This window comes from Physcomitrium patens, chromosome 6, assembly GCF_059467195.1.
Source record: "Physcomitrium patens ecotype Gransden chromosome 6, ASM5946719v1, whole genome shotgun sequence".
Lineage (NCBI taxonomy): Eukaryota > Viridiplantae > Streptophyta > Bryopsida > Funariales > Funariaceae > Physcomitrium > Physcomitrium patens.
Genome location: NC_143415.1, coordinates 15,119,946 through 15,137,016, shown reverse-complemented (window position 1 = coordinate 15,137,016; position 17,071 = coordinate 15,119,946).

Below are 17,071 nucleotides of genomic sequence, written 5' to 3'. Positions count from 1 at the left end.
CCTACAAAACCTCCAAAACATATTGACTTTGCTAGCCACATGTCTTAACTTACAAGGCAAGTTATTTATGTATGCACTACATAGTTTCCTTGTTCTACAAGCTATTACACAAAGTTAACTTGTTCCACAAGCTACCAACAAGTGGTTAGCTTGTTGGCCAAGTTTTTAACCTACAAACACATCCAAAGTCAAAACCGCATCTACAAAGCTTTTAGAAAGCTTCTCTAGAAGACTTTATGAAATTAATCTATATTTACGTACTTCTACCTAATCATATAAATAAATATTAAGGTAAATTTATATATCCATGATAGATGTTGTAGATATAAGTCATAGTAATCTTCAAAAAATTAAAAAAAATTAAAAGAAAAATATCATACTAAATACTATGAAGAAATAATATACAAGCTTACTTTAACAAAGGTGGATTGAGATTAAGCACTTAACTTTGTCGGGGTAGAGAGAATTTGCCTGAAGAAAGCATTGGGCTCCTTAAGAGCATAATTAAAAGCTCCAATGGTTTGTTACAATTCAATTTGTAAATTTTAACATATTTTTATTAATCTTAATGCTAATATAACTAATTATTAGATACAAATTAGTTTTTTAGTTAATTATGATTTTGATCGTATCTTTAGGTTGTTAATTAGATGAATACTTCTAATTAAAAGATTGATTGATTATTTTAAAACTCAAAAGAAAAAATAGTAAATTTAAAAGGTTTATAATTTCTTTTTCTTGAATTACTTTAAAACTTTTTTTAATGATAAAACTATAATTTTAGTAGAATTTTTCTTCTAATTCTTAGGAATTATATCTTAAATTAATCCACAATCTTAATTTTTAATCCAAAAGCTAATTTCTAATTTGACTATGGTTAGAAAGTCCCTTAAACCTAATTCCTCTATCTTCTTAATTAATTTTGAGATTTTTAAGCTTAAATTTCATTTTGCAATTTAATTGGATTAAAAATATAAAGTCTAATTGTTAAATTAATGATGATCTTAAAAGGATGGAGATAAGCTAAATTTTTTGGTGGAATTTCTTTTCATAGTGATTTTAATCTCTATTTGAAATTGAAAAAAAGAAAGAAAAAATAAAAAAAAAATGGAAAAAATCACAAGCGTATTAATCTAAGACCAATTTGTAATTAGGTTTTGGATTTGCCAAGAGTTCATGCTTAAGGGAGTTTAAATTGAAGAATGGTGATTATGAAGGCTTTGATGGTAAGAACCCTTGCTGATTTCCAAGTGGACTAATTAGAATTAGAATTGTAGTTGAAATTTACAACTAAATTAGCAAATTAATTGGTTCTTATGATTTAGAACTCAGATTTGGGCTTGTGAATAGTCGATTTTAGGATAAAAATATGTTTTAGAGACATTGGTGGTGTTAGTTTTACCAAAAAGGTGCTAGTTTTTGAGTTCTAGGCATTTCTAGCCTTATAATCGGAGTTAGGCTGAGAATTATTGATGACCCTTGATCTTGATTAGGAATTTTCGGATTTTGATGGTGGAAATATGTCCGCCACTTTTGTGCCTCCTCCCACGTCATTAAGAGGGCTTGGGTAGCTGAGCTCCCTCTTTCTCTCTCTCCATCTTCTAGTGGCGAAGCCATGGCAAAATGTCCTCTTATCTTTTGAATGCAAATCTTCTTCTTTAAACTTGTATGGCCTCGGTTTTATCTCGCTCAGTCTATCTCTTTTTATTTTCTTTTTTAAAACTTTGTAACGGTGCAAGGCATGCTTGATTTGAAGTTGTGACGAATTTTTGGCGAGTTTTTAAGATGGCAGGGGTCTATTGCCTTGGTAGAGTAGGAGCATCAGTTTAAAAAATCTATAACTCGGTGAACTCTTACTTAAATTTGATGTAGATTGTTGAAATGAATTCACTCTAAAGTTTAGTTTAGTAAAAAATTTAAATCTTTAATTCCCGAGCTATATCAAATTTTTAATGAATTTTTAAATGCAAAGGGATCTGTTGCCTCGGCAGTTTTGAACAACCAACTTTGAAAAATTGTATCTTAATAATTACGTACATTTTTGTGCTGAAATTTGTTGAAAAAGAAATCCTACTAAGTGTGATTTTAGGAAAAAATATACTTGTCAATTTTAAACTATTAACCGATTTTTAGTGAATTTTTAAGTAGAAGGGGGTTTGCTGCCTAGGCAGCTCAAGTCACCTTGTTTTGGAAATACATATCTTGGACGTCAAACCTTGAATCACCATGAAATTTGGTAGATAAGAGCAACTCTAAGTCAATCTCAACCACAAAAAATTTCAAGTACAAATGTTGGCAAATGTTGGCAAATTTCCGAACGACAAGGGATCTGCTACCCTCAACTCGACATACTCTAAGTAAGTTTTCCTTCCCTAATCACCCTCTAATCACATCCTTTAGCACCTAAATTACTATATTATCACTCATTTATCTTATTATCACTAATTAATATTATTTAATAATTATCACTCATTTTTCTTTCATCTTTTATCTTAAAAATCTTAACATCATGTTAGTGTTGAACTTAAATATTTAAGGCTATTTATTACTGAATTTTTAATTCTAAATGAAGTTTTGATGACAAAATTTCATCCATAGATAACTTCTTATATAGAACTCCAATTTATATCATTAATACCATCTTGGAAAGCCCTAGACTAGCATTCTAGCATGGTATTCATTGTTTATTTTATTTCATTCTAATTCATAATTTTCAGAGTTTAAGTTTAATAGAATAAGTCTTGGAAGATAATTAACTAAATGAACTATAAATTCTGAAAATTAAATCATAAAAATGTGTAACTAACTTGTTGTATTGTTGGATTAATCTTGATTATTTTATCACTTTGTTTTTTCTATCTTATATATGATTTGCATCTCCACATCAATTAATTTTGGGCTCTAATCTAAGTTATAATCTAATTAAATAAAATTTAAGTGAGGGGAGAAAAATCCACTTATACTCATGGTTGCCACTAATTGCTCAATCAAGTCTTGAGATAAGAAAGATCAAGTTTGTATATATATATATATATATATATATATATATATATAACACTTTTTGGAGCAATTAAATCAAATATATAAGTCTTAAGTTTCTAAAAACAACCAAAATATGATAAAAAATTCTAAATCCTTATATATCCATATAGGATATTATTTCCAAACTTCAATAATTCATATCTTCCAATCGGACCATTCAAACATACTCAATTTTTACAAGAAGTATTGATGTACTTGTAAAAACTACCACAATAAATTTCAACTACAAATTTGTTGCAGATCTTAAAATATCACTAAAATCTTAATAATAGCTTCAAATCCTAGTTTTTATATACTAATGTATAATTTTCTTCATATCTCACAAATTAAGTATTCAAATGCCACAAAATTTGTATGTATAGCTTTGCAACACAATAATCTACCTTCTCCAAAAGATTTGATTTAAAAATTCATCCAAAAACTTAAGAAATGGCTCCAATCATTACTACGAATAAAATCACTTATTTACTGTCTTTGATTTGGATGTGCTGACTTCAACTCTCTATAACTTCTTCATCCAAATTCCGAATTCATCAAAAAATATATGAAAAGTGTAGCCAAAAAATTATTCTCTCTAATCTTAATTTTCAATCCTTTGTTGCTCTTTGTAAACATATGTTATGCCCCAAAGAATGACAGTAGGTATGAAATTGATACCTTAACTTTCAGTGCCAATAATTCCTTCATAAAAACTCCAAATTACACAAATTTTGTACCCAATCCACATCCAAAAACCTAAAATTGTTGACTCTAGCCTCCAAAACTCGAATGACCTTGAAAGAGAAACCCTAATCTATAATAAGGCCTCGGGTAGCCTCCTTAAAGCCCATTGGGCATGGCCTTCGACCAATAGGCATGAAGATCTCTATTCCTTGCCTTCATCCGACCATGCCTTGCTTTCATCCCTCCTAATAAGCTTCCTATTAATTACGATTTTCATCTTTAGACTCTAATCTCTTTTCAAGGCTTCATACAAAATATTTAGGTCCTATAATTATTTTAATACTATAATTAAAATAGGTGAAATTCAAAATAAAGTTTCTTAAATCCACTTTCTTTAAATTAATCTATTAAACATTCTAATACACACCAAGTCTTATGGACATATTATATATTCTAACTAATTTTTACATACTATAAGTAATTACAATACAACAACATCCATTGTCTTTGAGTATCATATATCACAAAATTATTATATCCAAATAGTTAAGCTAAAGCACAAAAAACAAGACAAGATCAATTCTAGCTTACAAGATATTCTAGGACACTAAAAAGTCAAATTGTAACTTTTAGATCATGATGAAATATGTTGCTATGGCACTTCACATTTATCAATACTACAATAATAATTAATAATAAGAAAATTATGGTTTTCAATTACAATAACATAAGATTGATATTCATTTAATTATATCAATATTGATCATAGTTGTGATGTACGACAAATCTTGTTATGAAAATATGGTAGTATCAAGCAAGCAAGCCACAACTTCTCTTAAATTTTTAATTTTTTAATTTTTTTTTATATCAATTGTAGTCAAATAAATACAAAAGAAATTATAGATATAAGCAAGAATGCTATAAGTTTAATCAAGGGCCTTGATAGAATAAAAAAAATAATAATCTTTTAATTTCTAAAATAAAAATAATCTAAGCAATATCAAAACATGATAATTATTAGATTATTGAGAATGATTGATTATCATGGACATACTCATAATTACATATACAAATATGTAGAAGTAAGTTAATTCTATAGTATTTGATATGGAAGCTTTGTAGAAGCTTCATAGATGCTGCTTTGACTTCATAGGTGTCTTTAATTGACTTTTTGGATTAGAAACGTGGTCAACAAGTTGGCCATGTACCACACATGTTATTAGCTTGAAGACCAAGCTAACTATGTGGCCCACACGTAGAAAAACTTGCCTTGTAAGTCAAGGCATGTGTCCTACAAAGTCAATACATATTGGAGGTCCTATAGAACGTTGCCACGTAGCTTCTAGTTAGATAGTATATATAGAAACAAGAGTGAAGCCTTCTTCACTCTTGTCAACTCCTTTCTTGCTTCCACTCTAGTTTCAAGGGTCTCTAGTTTTTTTGTCTTTTAGCAATAGTCATTCCAATTTCTCTTTCAATATACATACTTGTTTATTTATATTTTTTTACTTTTCTTTGAGTGAAGGCTCACTTGTCTGAATTACTTTTTCATCGAGTTCTTGTCCTTGAAAAATTGACAAGAGTACACCTACAATATTAGAGCTTGTCTAATCTTGATTAAGAATGGATTACCCCTTTTTCTTGATAAGATATAAGCATTTTAGAAGTTGCAGATTACCCTCTTTTAAACTGATATTGTTCTTAATATTTTCTTTGTTCTCAAGTCCTCTCTTCTATTTGTCTTGAGCAATATTAGACATCTTCTCTTTTCTAAGTGTTATCATGGGAGAACTTGTTGAAATGAAGAATACAATGGCACAAATACAAGAACAATTAAGAGAGTTAATGCTTGTGATGCATCAACTCAATTTACCACCACAAGGAGCAACAAGATTGGCAAGAAGTGAAGATATAGAAATGGTTGGAGCTACTTCAACATCTGCATCAAATAGACCTCAACGTTACTATAATTCAATGGCAACACCAATACCTCTTCAACATATACATTCAGAAGTAGAGGATATGCAAATTGATGCAGTACGTTTCAAACCTCTTATTAAACAAGAAAAGACTTGTCGTCGTCAAGAAAGATTATGTTTATATTATAGAGAACCAAAACACACTGCTCAACATTATCCAAAGAAATAATATAACCACAAAATGAGAAGTATGGCTATGAAAGAAGACAATATGTTAGAAAACGAGTTTGTCCAGTTACAATAGGAACCATGCGGCTGGAACCTTGCACAACATCTAGTAAAGGACATATTCTCACCTCACAATCCTCTCCTTGTTTTACATTAAATATTATTTTAGGACCTAATGTCACGGACATACATATAATTACCTATATGAATAGATAAAAGTATGTAAAAGTAGATAAAAGTAGGTTAATTGTGTAATATCTTCTAGAGAAGCTTCTTAGAAGCTTCATAGACGCTGCTTTGACTTTATAGGAGTCTATAGTTGACTTTTAGGTTAGAAACTTGGTCAACAAGTTAGCCATGTGCCACACATGTTGGAAGCTTAAAGAACAAGCTAACTACGTGGTCCATCCATAGAAAACTTGCCTTGCAAGCAAAGGCATGTGGCCTAGAAAGTCAACATATATTGGAGGTCTTATAGAACATCGCCACGTGGCTTCTAGTTAGATAGTATATATAGAGGCAAGAGTGAAGCCCTCTTCACTCTTGTCAACTCCTTTCTTGCTTCTAGTCTAAGTTTCAAGGGTCTCTAGTTTTCTTGTATTTTGGCAATAGCCATTCCAGTTTCTTTCTTAATATACATATTTCTATTTTGTCCTATTTCTTTTGAGAAAAGTCTCACTTACTCTTTAGCTTTCATCGAGTTCTTGTCCTTGACAGATTGACAAGAGTACACTTACAATATCAGAGCTTTGTCTTTTCTTGATTAAGAGTGGATTACCCCTTTTTCTTGATAAGACATAAGCGCATTAGAAGTTGCGGATTACCCTCTTTTAAACTGATATTGTTCTTAGTATTTTCTTTGTTATCAATTCCTCTCTTCTATTTGTTTTGAGCGTTATTAGACATCTTCTCTTTTCTAAGTGCTACTATGGCAGAGCTTGTTGAAATGAAGAGTGCAATGGCACAGATGCAAGAGCAATTGAGGGAGTTAATGCTTGCGATGCATCAACTCAATTTACCACCACAAGGAGCAACAAGAATGGTAGGAAGTAAAGATATAGAGATGATTGGGGCTGCTTCAACATCTACACCAAACCATGTCCCTTCTCCCAGAATGGAACACCCTTCGAGTGTTAGAGAACCGAGAGTTGCCTTGCCCGAGAAGTTTGATGGTACCAGATCCAAGTTTCGAGGATTCATCAATCAGGTCCAACTAGTAATTGAACTTCAACCCCAGAGCTATCCAACTCCAGGGTCACAAGTTAGATTCATTGGTACACTCCTTTCAGGTTCAGCATTGTCATGGTTTTCATCTTTTCTTGAACGACGAGATCCAATATTGGATAATCTGGAGGCTTTTTTGGCGGAGTTTCGATCCATGTTTGGAGAACATGATGCAATTCGTGTTGCAACCAACAAGATCCGTATTTTGCGACAAGGCAATCGATCAGTAACATTATATGCTTCGCAATTTCGACAACTTGCAACTGATATCAAGTGGGATGATGCCGCACTTGTGAGTCAATTTCTCTACGGATTACAATATGAGGTAAAGAAATTGATGCTTAATTTACCTGATCCTCAAACATTGAGTCAAGCAATTGACTTTGCTGTGAAGTGCGACAATCGACTTTTTGAATTTCGATCCGAGAGTCGTACAAGTGGGCCTCAACGTTACTACAATTCAATGGCAACACCGACGTCTCCTCAACACATACCTTCGGAAGTAGAGGATATGCAAATTGATGCGGTACGTTTCAAACCTCTTACTGAGCAAGAAAAGTCTCGTCGTCGACAAGGAGGATTGTGCTTATATTGTGGAGAACCTAAGCACACTGCTCAACATTGTCCAAAGAAGCGACGTAACTACAAAATGAGGAGTACGACTGTGAAAGAAGACAGTATGTCGGAAAACGAGTACGTCCAGCTACAATAGGGACCGTGCGGCTGGAATCTTGTACAACTTCTAATGAAGGTCCTATCCTCTCCTCAGAACCATCTCCTTGTTTTATAATAGATGTGCGTTTAGGACCTAATAATTACAAAGCCTCTGCCTTGATAGATTCAGGAGCCTCAGCTTGTTTTTTAGATGAAGAATTTGCTAGATGTCATAGAATATCATTAATACAAAAAACTAAACCTGTACACGTAGAAGTTATAGATGGTCGTCCGTTGTCTTCTGGAGATGTAACTCACGAAACACTTCCTGTAGATGTAGTAATAAATGGTCATAGTAGTTGCGTAATTTTTAATATAATTAGATCTCCCTCTAATCCAGTAATTTTAGGCTTATCATGGTTAGAAAAGTATAATCCTCGAATAGATTGGATTTCTCGTAAACTTGATTTTCCTCGGAGCATTAGTAACAGTTCTATTAATCAAGTAAAAAACCATGAGTCTAGTATAGAAAAACCCGCACTTATAGGTGCAAAAGCATTTATACACGCAGCAAAAGAAGGATCAACTTTTGCTATTTATGCTGCACCTATTTCTGAAAGCGTAAAGACTTCAAGTGGCATTCCAAGTCAATATCAGGATTATCAAGACGTTTTTGAGAAAAATAATGCAGATATTCTTCCTGAGCATCGCCCATACGATTGTTCAATCGATCTCAAGGAAGGAACTCAGCCACCATTTGGACCAATTTACAGTTTATCGCAAGATGAGTTGGCTGAACTCAAGACATATATTGACGAGAATTTAGCGAAGAATTTCATACGTCATTCAAAATCTCCAGCAGGAGCTCCAATTTTATTCGTAAAGAAAAAAGATGGATCTTTACGAATGTGTGTTGACTATCGAGGACTCAACAAGATCACAATCAAGAACAGGTATCCATTACCTTTGATATCAGGACTCCTTGACCAGTTAAATCAAGCTAAGATCTATACAAAAATAGATCTAAGAGGAGCATATAATCTAGTACGGATCAAAGAAGGAGATGAATGGAAGACTGCGTTTCGAACCAGGTACGGACACTTTGAATACAATGTCATGCCTTTTGGACTCACGAATGCACCAGCTGCTTTTCAACATCTCATGAATGATGTATTTCGTGAATTCTTAGACAATTTTGTCGTCTGCTATCTAGACGATATCCTGATCTATTCCAAGAACGTTGAAGAACATGAAATACATGTTCGTCAAGTATTACAAAAACTTAGAGATGCAGGATTGTACGCCAAGATGGAAAAGTGTGTATTTCACACTACTCAAGTTGACTTTTTAGGATACATCATTTCAAATGATGGTCTCATGATGGATTCTAAGAAAGTCCAAACAATCATGGATTGGAAGATTCCAAAGACTGTAAGAGATGTCCAATGTTTCTTGGGATTTGCCAATTACTATCGGATCTTCATCAAAGACTTCTCACGAGTTGCAGCTCCACTTACACGCTTGACTAGTAAAGATAAATTTCAATGGAATCAAGAAGCGGAAGCAGCATTTGAAGCCTTGAAGACATCGTTTGTCTCTGCACCAGTCTTATATCGTGTTGACTTTTCCAAGGTATTTTTTATGGAAACAGACGCATCGGATTTTGCCTTGGGTGCAGTTTTATCACAAATGGGAACAGATGACAAACTTCATCCGATAGCTTTTCATTCAAGAAAATTCTCAGCAGCCGAGATCAATTATGAGATCCACGATAAAGAACTTCTTGCGATCGTGGATTCCTTTCAAGAATGGCGTCATTATCTAGAAGGCGCTTCTAGTCCAGTCACTGTGTATACAGATCACAAGAACCTCGAGTATTTCATGTCAGCACGCGTGTTGAATCGTCGTCAAGCTCGTTGGAGTATGTCTTTGTCAAGATTCGACTTCATTATCACTTATCGGCCAGGAAAACAACAAGGTTTGTCCGATGCCCTGTCTAGACGTTCTTATTTTGCACCAAAAGAAGGAGATGCAGCTTTTGAGCAACAAAGAACGGTCCTCTTGAAACCGGAGCAATTTCATCTCCGAGCAGTGAAATCAACATTGACTGTTGATTCAACTTTTCTCAAGCAAATCCAGTCCAGTATGTCCTCAGACCCTCTTGTTCATGATATCGAGAATAATTCTTCCAAGTCTCATGATTCTTCTAAGTTCGAGTTCAAGAATAATCTATTATATTTTGAAGGACGCCTATATGTTCCAGAAGGAAAAGCACGTTTGCGTGTTCTTCAAGCACGTCATGACTTTCCAGCAGCAGGGCACTTTGGATATAATAAGACTCTGGAACTCATATCAAGAGATTTTTGGTGGCCACAAATGTGGAAGTCAGTCAAAGACTTTGTACAATCATGTGATATTTGTTCAAGATCAAAAATTCCTCGACATCGACCTTACGGACTTCTTCAGCCATTACCTATACCAGAACAACCATGGTCTTCTGTTTCTATGGATTTCATCACAGATCTTCCAAACTCAAGATCTTATGATTCTATATTTGTGATAGTAGATCGTTTCACCAAGATGGCACATTTTATGCCATGTACAAAATCTATCACAGGTGAAGAAACAGCTAAGCTTTTCATTGATAATATCTATCGCTATCATGGATTACCTAAAGATATCATATCGGATAGGGGAACTCAATTTGTGTCGAGATTCTGGAGGACTCTTTTCAAGATTTTAAAAGTGGACATAAAGCTATCTTCAGCTTTCCATCCTCAAACTGATGGACAAACAGAGCGCGTAAACCAAGTCTTGGAACAGTATTTAAGGTGTACCATCAACTACCAACAAGATGATTGGACAAACCTTCTGCCATTGGCAGAGTTTGCTTATAATAATACGGTACATTCCTCCACGCAACAAACACCTTTCTTTGCCAATTATGGCTATCATCCACGACTTGATACTTTTGATTTTTCAAAAGTTGATAATCCTGCAGCAGAAGATATGGCAAATCGGTTGTCAGAGTTACATGCAATAATGAAGGCGCAGTTGAAGAAAGCTCAAGAACGACAAAAGATAAATGCAGATGTATATCGTAAAGAGCAACCACAACTCAACGTGGGTGATAAGGTATGGCTACTTCGTCGCAATATCAAGACCACTCGACCTTGTGACAAATTGGACTATCGTAGGCTTGGCCCCTTTTCTGTTTCTGAACAGATCAACCCAGTTGCATATCGGTTACATCTACCGGAGTCAATGAAGATCCATCCTGTATTCCACGTGTCTCTTCTTGAACCATATAAGACAGTGGATATACAAGGAAGAAGACAAATGCCACCGCCTCCTATAGAAGTAGATAATAATGAAGAATTTGAGGTGGAAGAGATATTAGACTCAAGGCGGTGCCGAAATAAGCTAGAATATCTTGTTCATTGGCGCGGATATGATATTAGTGAGCGCACATGGGAGCCATCCAGGAATCTAGCAAATGCATCAGCTAAAGTCAAAGTTTTTCATCAACGACATCCATCAAAACCAAGATGAAAACCTCTCTTATAAAAGAGACAAGATTGAGGCAAGATAACATTCAAATTCCTATCCTTGTTTGTAACTTCTTTGCATTTGTGACGCTAATTAGATGGAGAGCCAACAACCAGCGGATTCAACTCAAGAACCTTCGTTTGTTGACTTACCGGATGAGACATTACGATTGTCACAACCTTCAAGACGACGCAACCGAGATGAAGATCCTCAAGAACGACATGTTCTTCCTCGAATAGATGGTGAGATACAACGCGTTTGGTATCACGACCTTGGAAGAGATTCTCGATGTTTGGTGATATTATTGGAGATAGAAACGACTCCTGATGGTGTTTCAAATGTATTATTTGAAGGAAGTTATGAAGGCCTCAACAGTGATCAAATAACAGGGTGGTCTTCTCGCCCTGGAATGGGACACTATCGATGGCTAAGAGGACCCATCAACTATCTTCGAAGAGAACAAAGATCAGAGTATGTAGCAAATACAATTCGCCGCATATTAGATTTTCTCAATATATAATCACCGCTCCTCGTGGAACTCGTCCCTAGAAGGGGGGGTAATGTCACGGACATACATATAATTACCTATATGAATAGATAAAAGTATGTAAAAGTAGATAAAAGTAGGTTAATTGTGTAATATCTTCTAGAGAAGCTTCTTAGAAGCTTCATAGACGCTGCTTTGACTTTATAGGAGTCTATAGTTGACTTTTAGGTTAGAAACTTGGTCAACAAGTTAGCCATGTGCCACACATGTTGGAAGCTTAAAGAACAAGCTAACTACGTGGTCCATCCATAGAAAACTTGCCTTGCAAGCAAAGGCATGTGGCCTAGAAAGTCAACATATATTGGAGGTCTTATAGAACATCGCCACGTGGCTTCTAGTTAGATAGTATATATAGAGGCAAGAGTGAAGCCCTCTTCACTCTTGTCAACTCCTTTCTTGCTTCTAGTCTAAGTTTCAAGGGTCTCTAGTTTTCTTGTATTTTGGCAATAGCCATTCCAGTTTCTTTCTTAATATACATATTTCTATTTTGTCCTATTTCTTTTGAGAAAAGTCTCACTTACTCTTTAGCTTTCATCGAGTTCTTGTCCTTGACACCTAAACATTACAAAGCCTGTGTCATGTTAGATTCAAGAGCCTCAGCGTGTTTCTTAGATGAAGAATTTATCAAAAGACATAGCATATCTTTAATAAAGAAAACTAAACCTGTTCATATAGAAGTCATAGATGGTCGTCCATTATCTTCTAAAGATATTACTCATGAAATCCTTCCTATAGAAGTAATAATCAATGGTCATAATAGCTTTGTAATATCTAATATCATTAGATCTCCTTCTAATCTAGTCATTTTAGGTTTATTGTGGTTACAAAAATACAACCCTCAAATAGATTGGATTTCATGAACTCTTACTTTCTCTAAAAGTATAACTAACAGTGTAGTTAATCAAGTAGAGAGTCGTAAGTCCAATTCAATTAAATCCATGTTTATAGGTGCAAAAGTTTTCTTGCATGCTGCTATGAAAGAATCACTATATATTATTTATGCCACACCTGTTTCTACTTGTGGAAAGACTTCAAGTGGCATTTCAAGCCAATATCAAGAATTTCAAGATATATTCAAAAAAAAGAATGCGGATACACTCCCGGAACATCGTCCCTATGATTGCTCAATTGATCTTCAAGAAGAAGTACAACCGCCATTTGGACCAATCTACAATTTATCACAAAATGAGTTGACTGAAATCAAGGAGTATATTGAAAAAAATCTAGCCAAGAATTTCATACACCATTTTAAATTTTCGATAGGAGCTCTAATTCTATTTGTGAAGAAAAAAGATAGATCATTATGGATGTGTATTGATTATCGAGGACTCAACAAGATTACCATTAAGAATAAGTATCCACTACCTTTAATATCTAGACTTCTTGATTAGCTGAATCAAGCTAAGATCTATACAAAAATAGATCTCCAAAGGGCATATAATCTAATATGCATCAAAGAAGGAGATGAATGGAAGATTGTGTTTTGAGCTAAGTATGGACATTTTGAATACAACGTTGTCGTGTTGTAACACGAGTATACCGTAAAAATATAAAGAAAGGGGACTTTTATTAATGTTCAGTTACCTCGAATATTGGGAGCGACGACCAACTCCAGTGCAAATACTGAGTGGCCAGGTTCAATCACCCCGTTACAGTCAGCCGGGACATACTGAAATGCTCTGTTCGATTCCAATAACGGGAGTCAGCAGGAAGAGAAAGGACCAATTCACACGACGGGTGAGCCTAGTTTGAAGAGCCAATTAGATCCAATTTCGAGAATCCAATCCGGGTCCTCTTATCCAATATGAGACCTGAATTGGCCGGGCAATCCAATGCAGTCTAATTACGGGAAAATCCAGATCTTACTACGGGCCTCAGCCAGTCTGACGTGAAGGACCAATTTGATCCAATTACGGGAAAATCCAGGTCTTACTACGGGCATCTTACCCAATATGAGACCTGAATTGGCCGGGCAACCCAATGCAGTCTAATTACGAGAAAATCCAAGTCTTACTACGGGCATCTTACCCAATATGAGACCTGAATTGGTCGGGTGACTCAATGTGGACCCGAGTACGGGATTTCAATTCTGTTTCAGGCTGTCCTATTCTCTGTGCCATTTCAGGGAACGTTGTTTTCGGTAAATGGATCTCTTAAAGGTAAAAACGGAAGAAAAAGCTCTGACGGTGGGAGCCAATTTTGGATCCAAGCTCTGATGGTGGGAGCCAATTCCGGATCCAAGACGGAAGATTGAAGAAATTCAGAGGATAAGGTTAGGGGGAGAAGAAGTTTTTGGGGGGATTTTTTTTTTTTCAGATCGGGGGTTTTTTGGATTGAAGAGCTAGCTTCAAGCTCTTTTCAAGGTTACTAGTTCGGTTTAATTGGAGTTTTTTGAAGATCAAGGGGATTGAAGAGGAGCTTTAGCTTTGGGTCGGGGAAGAAAAGACGGAGAATTGGGTTTTTCTTCTTCATGGGGTTTTGGGAAGACTGAGGCAATCTTTGCTGAAGTCAGTGTTGTAATAGTGAATTGAGATTTTTAATGAAGTAGGTTTGATTACTCTTGACTGTTTTGTGAAATTGAGTTACGTCTGTGATTGAAGAATTAAAAGGGTGTCTATAGGATTGAGTATGCGGAGTGAATGAAATTTATTGGGTTAATCTAACAAGACAGTCAGTGGATACAAGATCGTAAGTACAAAGCGGTATCGAAGATTAGCAGATTGGGTTGTTCGGGGTTCTCTGTAACGTCTAGAGACCTACCGGCTAGGGCAAAAAGGACTTCGACAAGCAGTCGAGGGGCATCCGTATAGATTTACAGTGTATTCTTGTAGTCGTTTATATTCCAGCAATCAAAAACTGATAGACTGCTTGACTATTGGCGAATCTCCATACTATCTTCTACAGCCAGATGCCCGGCGCATTCTCGAGCAGGAAAGCACGTCATACGACAACGTCATGCCTTTTGGGCTTACAAATACACCAACAGCTTTTCAATATCTAATGAATGATGTTTTTTGAGAGTTTTTGGATGATTTTTTGGTTTGTTATCTAAACGACATCTTAATCTATTCTAAAAATCCAGAAGAACATAAACTTCATATTCATCATGTATTACAAAAATTAAGAGATGCAGGACTCTATGCCAAGATAGAAAAGTGTATATTCTACACTACTCAAGTCGATTTCTTAGGTTACATCATTTTAAATGATGGACTTATAATAGATCCTAAGAAAGTTTAAACTATTATAGATTGGAAGATCCCAAAAACGATAAGAGATGTCCAATGTTTTTTGGAATTTGCCAACTACTATAGGATCTTCATCAAAAACTTCTTTAGAGTTACAACTCTACTTACACGTTTGACTTATTAAGACAAACTCCAATGAAATCAAGAAACAAAAGTTACTTTTGAATCTTTGAAGACAACATTTGTTTCTGCACCAATCTTGTATGGTGTTGATTTTTTCAAAGTGTTCTTTATAGAAACAGATGCATCAGACTTTGCTCTAGGTACAATTTTGTCACAAATGGGAATAGATGACAAACTTCATCTAGTAGCCTTTCATTCAATAAAATTCTCAGCACCAGAAATCAATTATGAGATCCATAACAAAGAACTTCTTACAATTGTGAATTCTTTTTAAGAATGGCATCATTATCTAGAAGGCGCTTCAAATCTAGTCACCATATATAGAAATTAGAAGAACCTCGAGTATTTTATATTTGTACGTGTATTAAATTGTCGTCAAGCTCATTGGAGCATGTTTTTATCAAGATTCGAGTTCATCATCACTTATTGACTAGGAAAACAACAAGGTTCATTTGATGCCTTGTCTAGACGTTCTTATCTTGCATCAAAAGAAGGAGATGCAGCTTTTGAGCAACAAAGAATGGTTCTCTTGAAGCCAAAGTAATTTCATCTTCGAGCAATAAAATCAACATTGACTGTTGATTTAACTTTTCTCAAGCAAGTCCAGTTAAGTATATCTTCAGACCCTCTTGTTCATGATATCAAGAATAATTCTTCTAAATCTCATGATCTCTCTAAATTAGAGTTAAAAAATAACCTATTCTATTTCGAAGGACGCCTATATGCTCCAGAAGAAGAAACACATTTACGAATTCTTCAAGCTCATCACAACTTCCTAGCAGCAGGACATTATGGATACAATAAGACTTTGGGACTGATATCTAAGAAATTTTGGTGGCCTCCAATATAAAAGGCAGTCAAAGATTTTGTACAATTATGTGATGTTTGCTCAAGATCAAAAACTCCTCGTCATCGACCTTTTGGACTTCTACTGCCATTATCCATTTCAGAACAACCATGGTCTTCTGTTTCTATGGACTTCATCACAGATCTTCTAATCTCAAGTTTTTATGACTCTATATTCATAATAGTAGATCGTTTTACCAAGATAGCACATTTTGTACCATGTACAAAATCTATCACAGATGAAGAAACAACTAAGCTCTTTCTTAACAATATCTATAACTATTATGGATTACCCAAAGATATTATATCAGATAGGGGAATTCAATTTGTATCAAGATTTTGGCAAACTCTTTTCAAGATTCTAAAAGTAGATATAAAACTATCTTCGACATTCCATCCTCAAACTCATGGACAAACAAAGCATGTTAATTAAGTTTTGGAGTAATATTTAAGATGTACCATCAACTATCAACAAGATGATTGGACAACTATTTTACCATTGGCAGAGTTTATTTACAATAATATAATACATTCTTCTACAAAACAAACACCTTTCTTTGCTAATTATGGTTATCATCCACGACTTGATACTTTTGACTTTTCAAAAGTTGATAATCCTGCTACAAAAGATTTGGCGATTCATTTGTCAGAGCTACATGCAACGATGAAGGTGCAGTTAAAAGAGGCTCAAGAACAACAAAAGATCAATGCTAATGTCTATCAAAAGGAACAACCACCATTCTACTTAGATGATAAGGTATAGCTACTTTGTCGCAATATTAAGATCACTTATCCTTATGACAAGTTGGACTATTGAAGGCTGGGACCATTTTCTATTTCTGTACAAATCAATCCTGTTGCATATTATTTATATCTACCAGAGTCAATGAAAATCCATCTCGTATTCAACATGTCTCTTTTTGAACCATACAAGACAGTGGACATACCAAGAAGACGACAAGCTCCACCTCCTCCTATAGAAGTGGACAATAATAAAGAATTTGAAGTAGAAGAAGTTTTAGATTCAA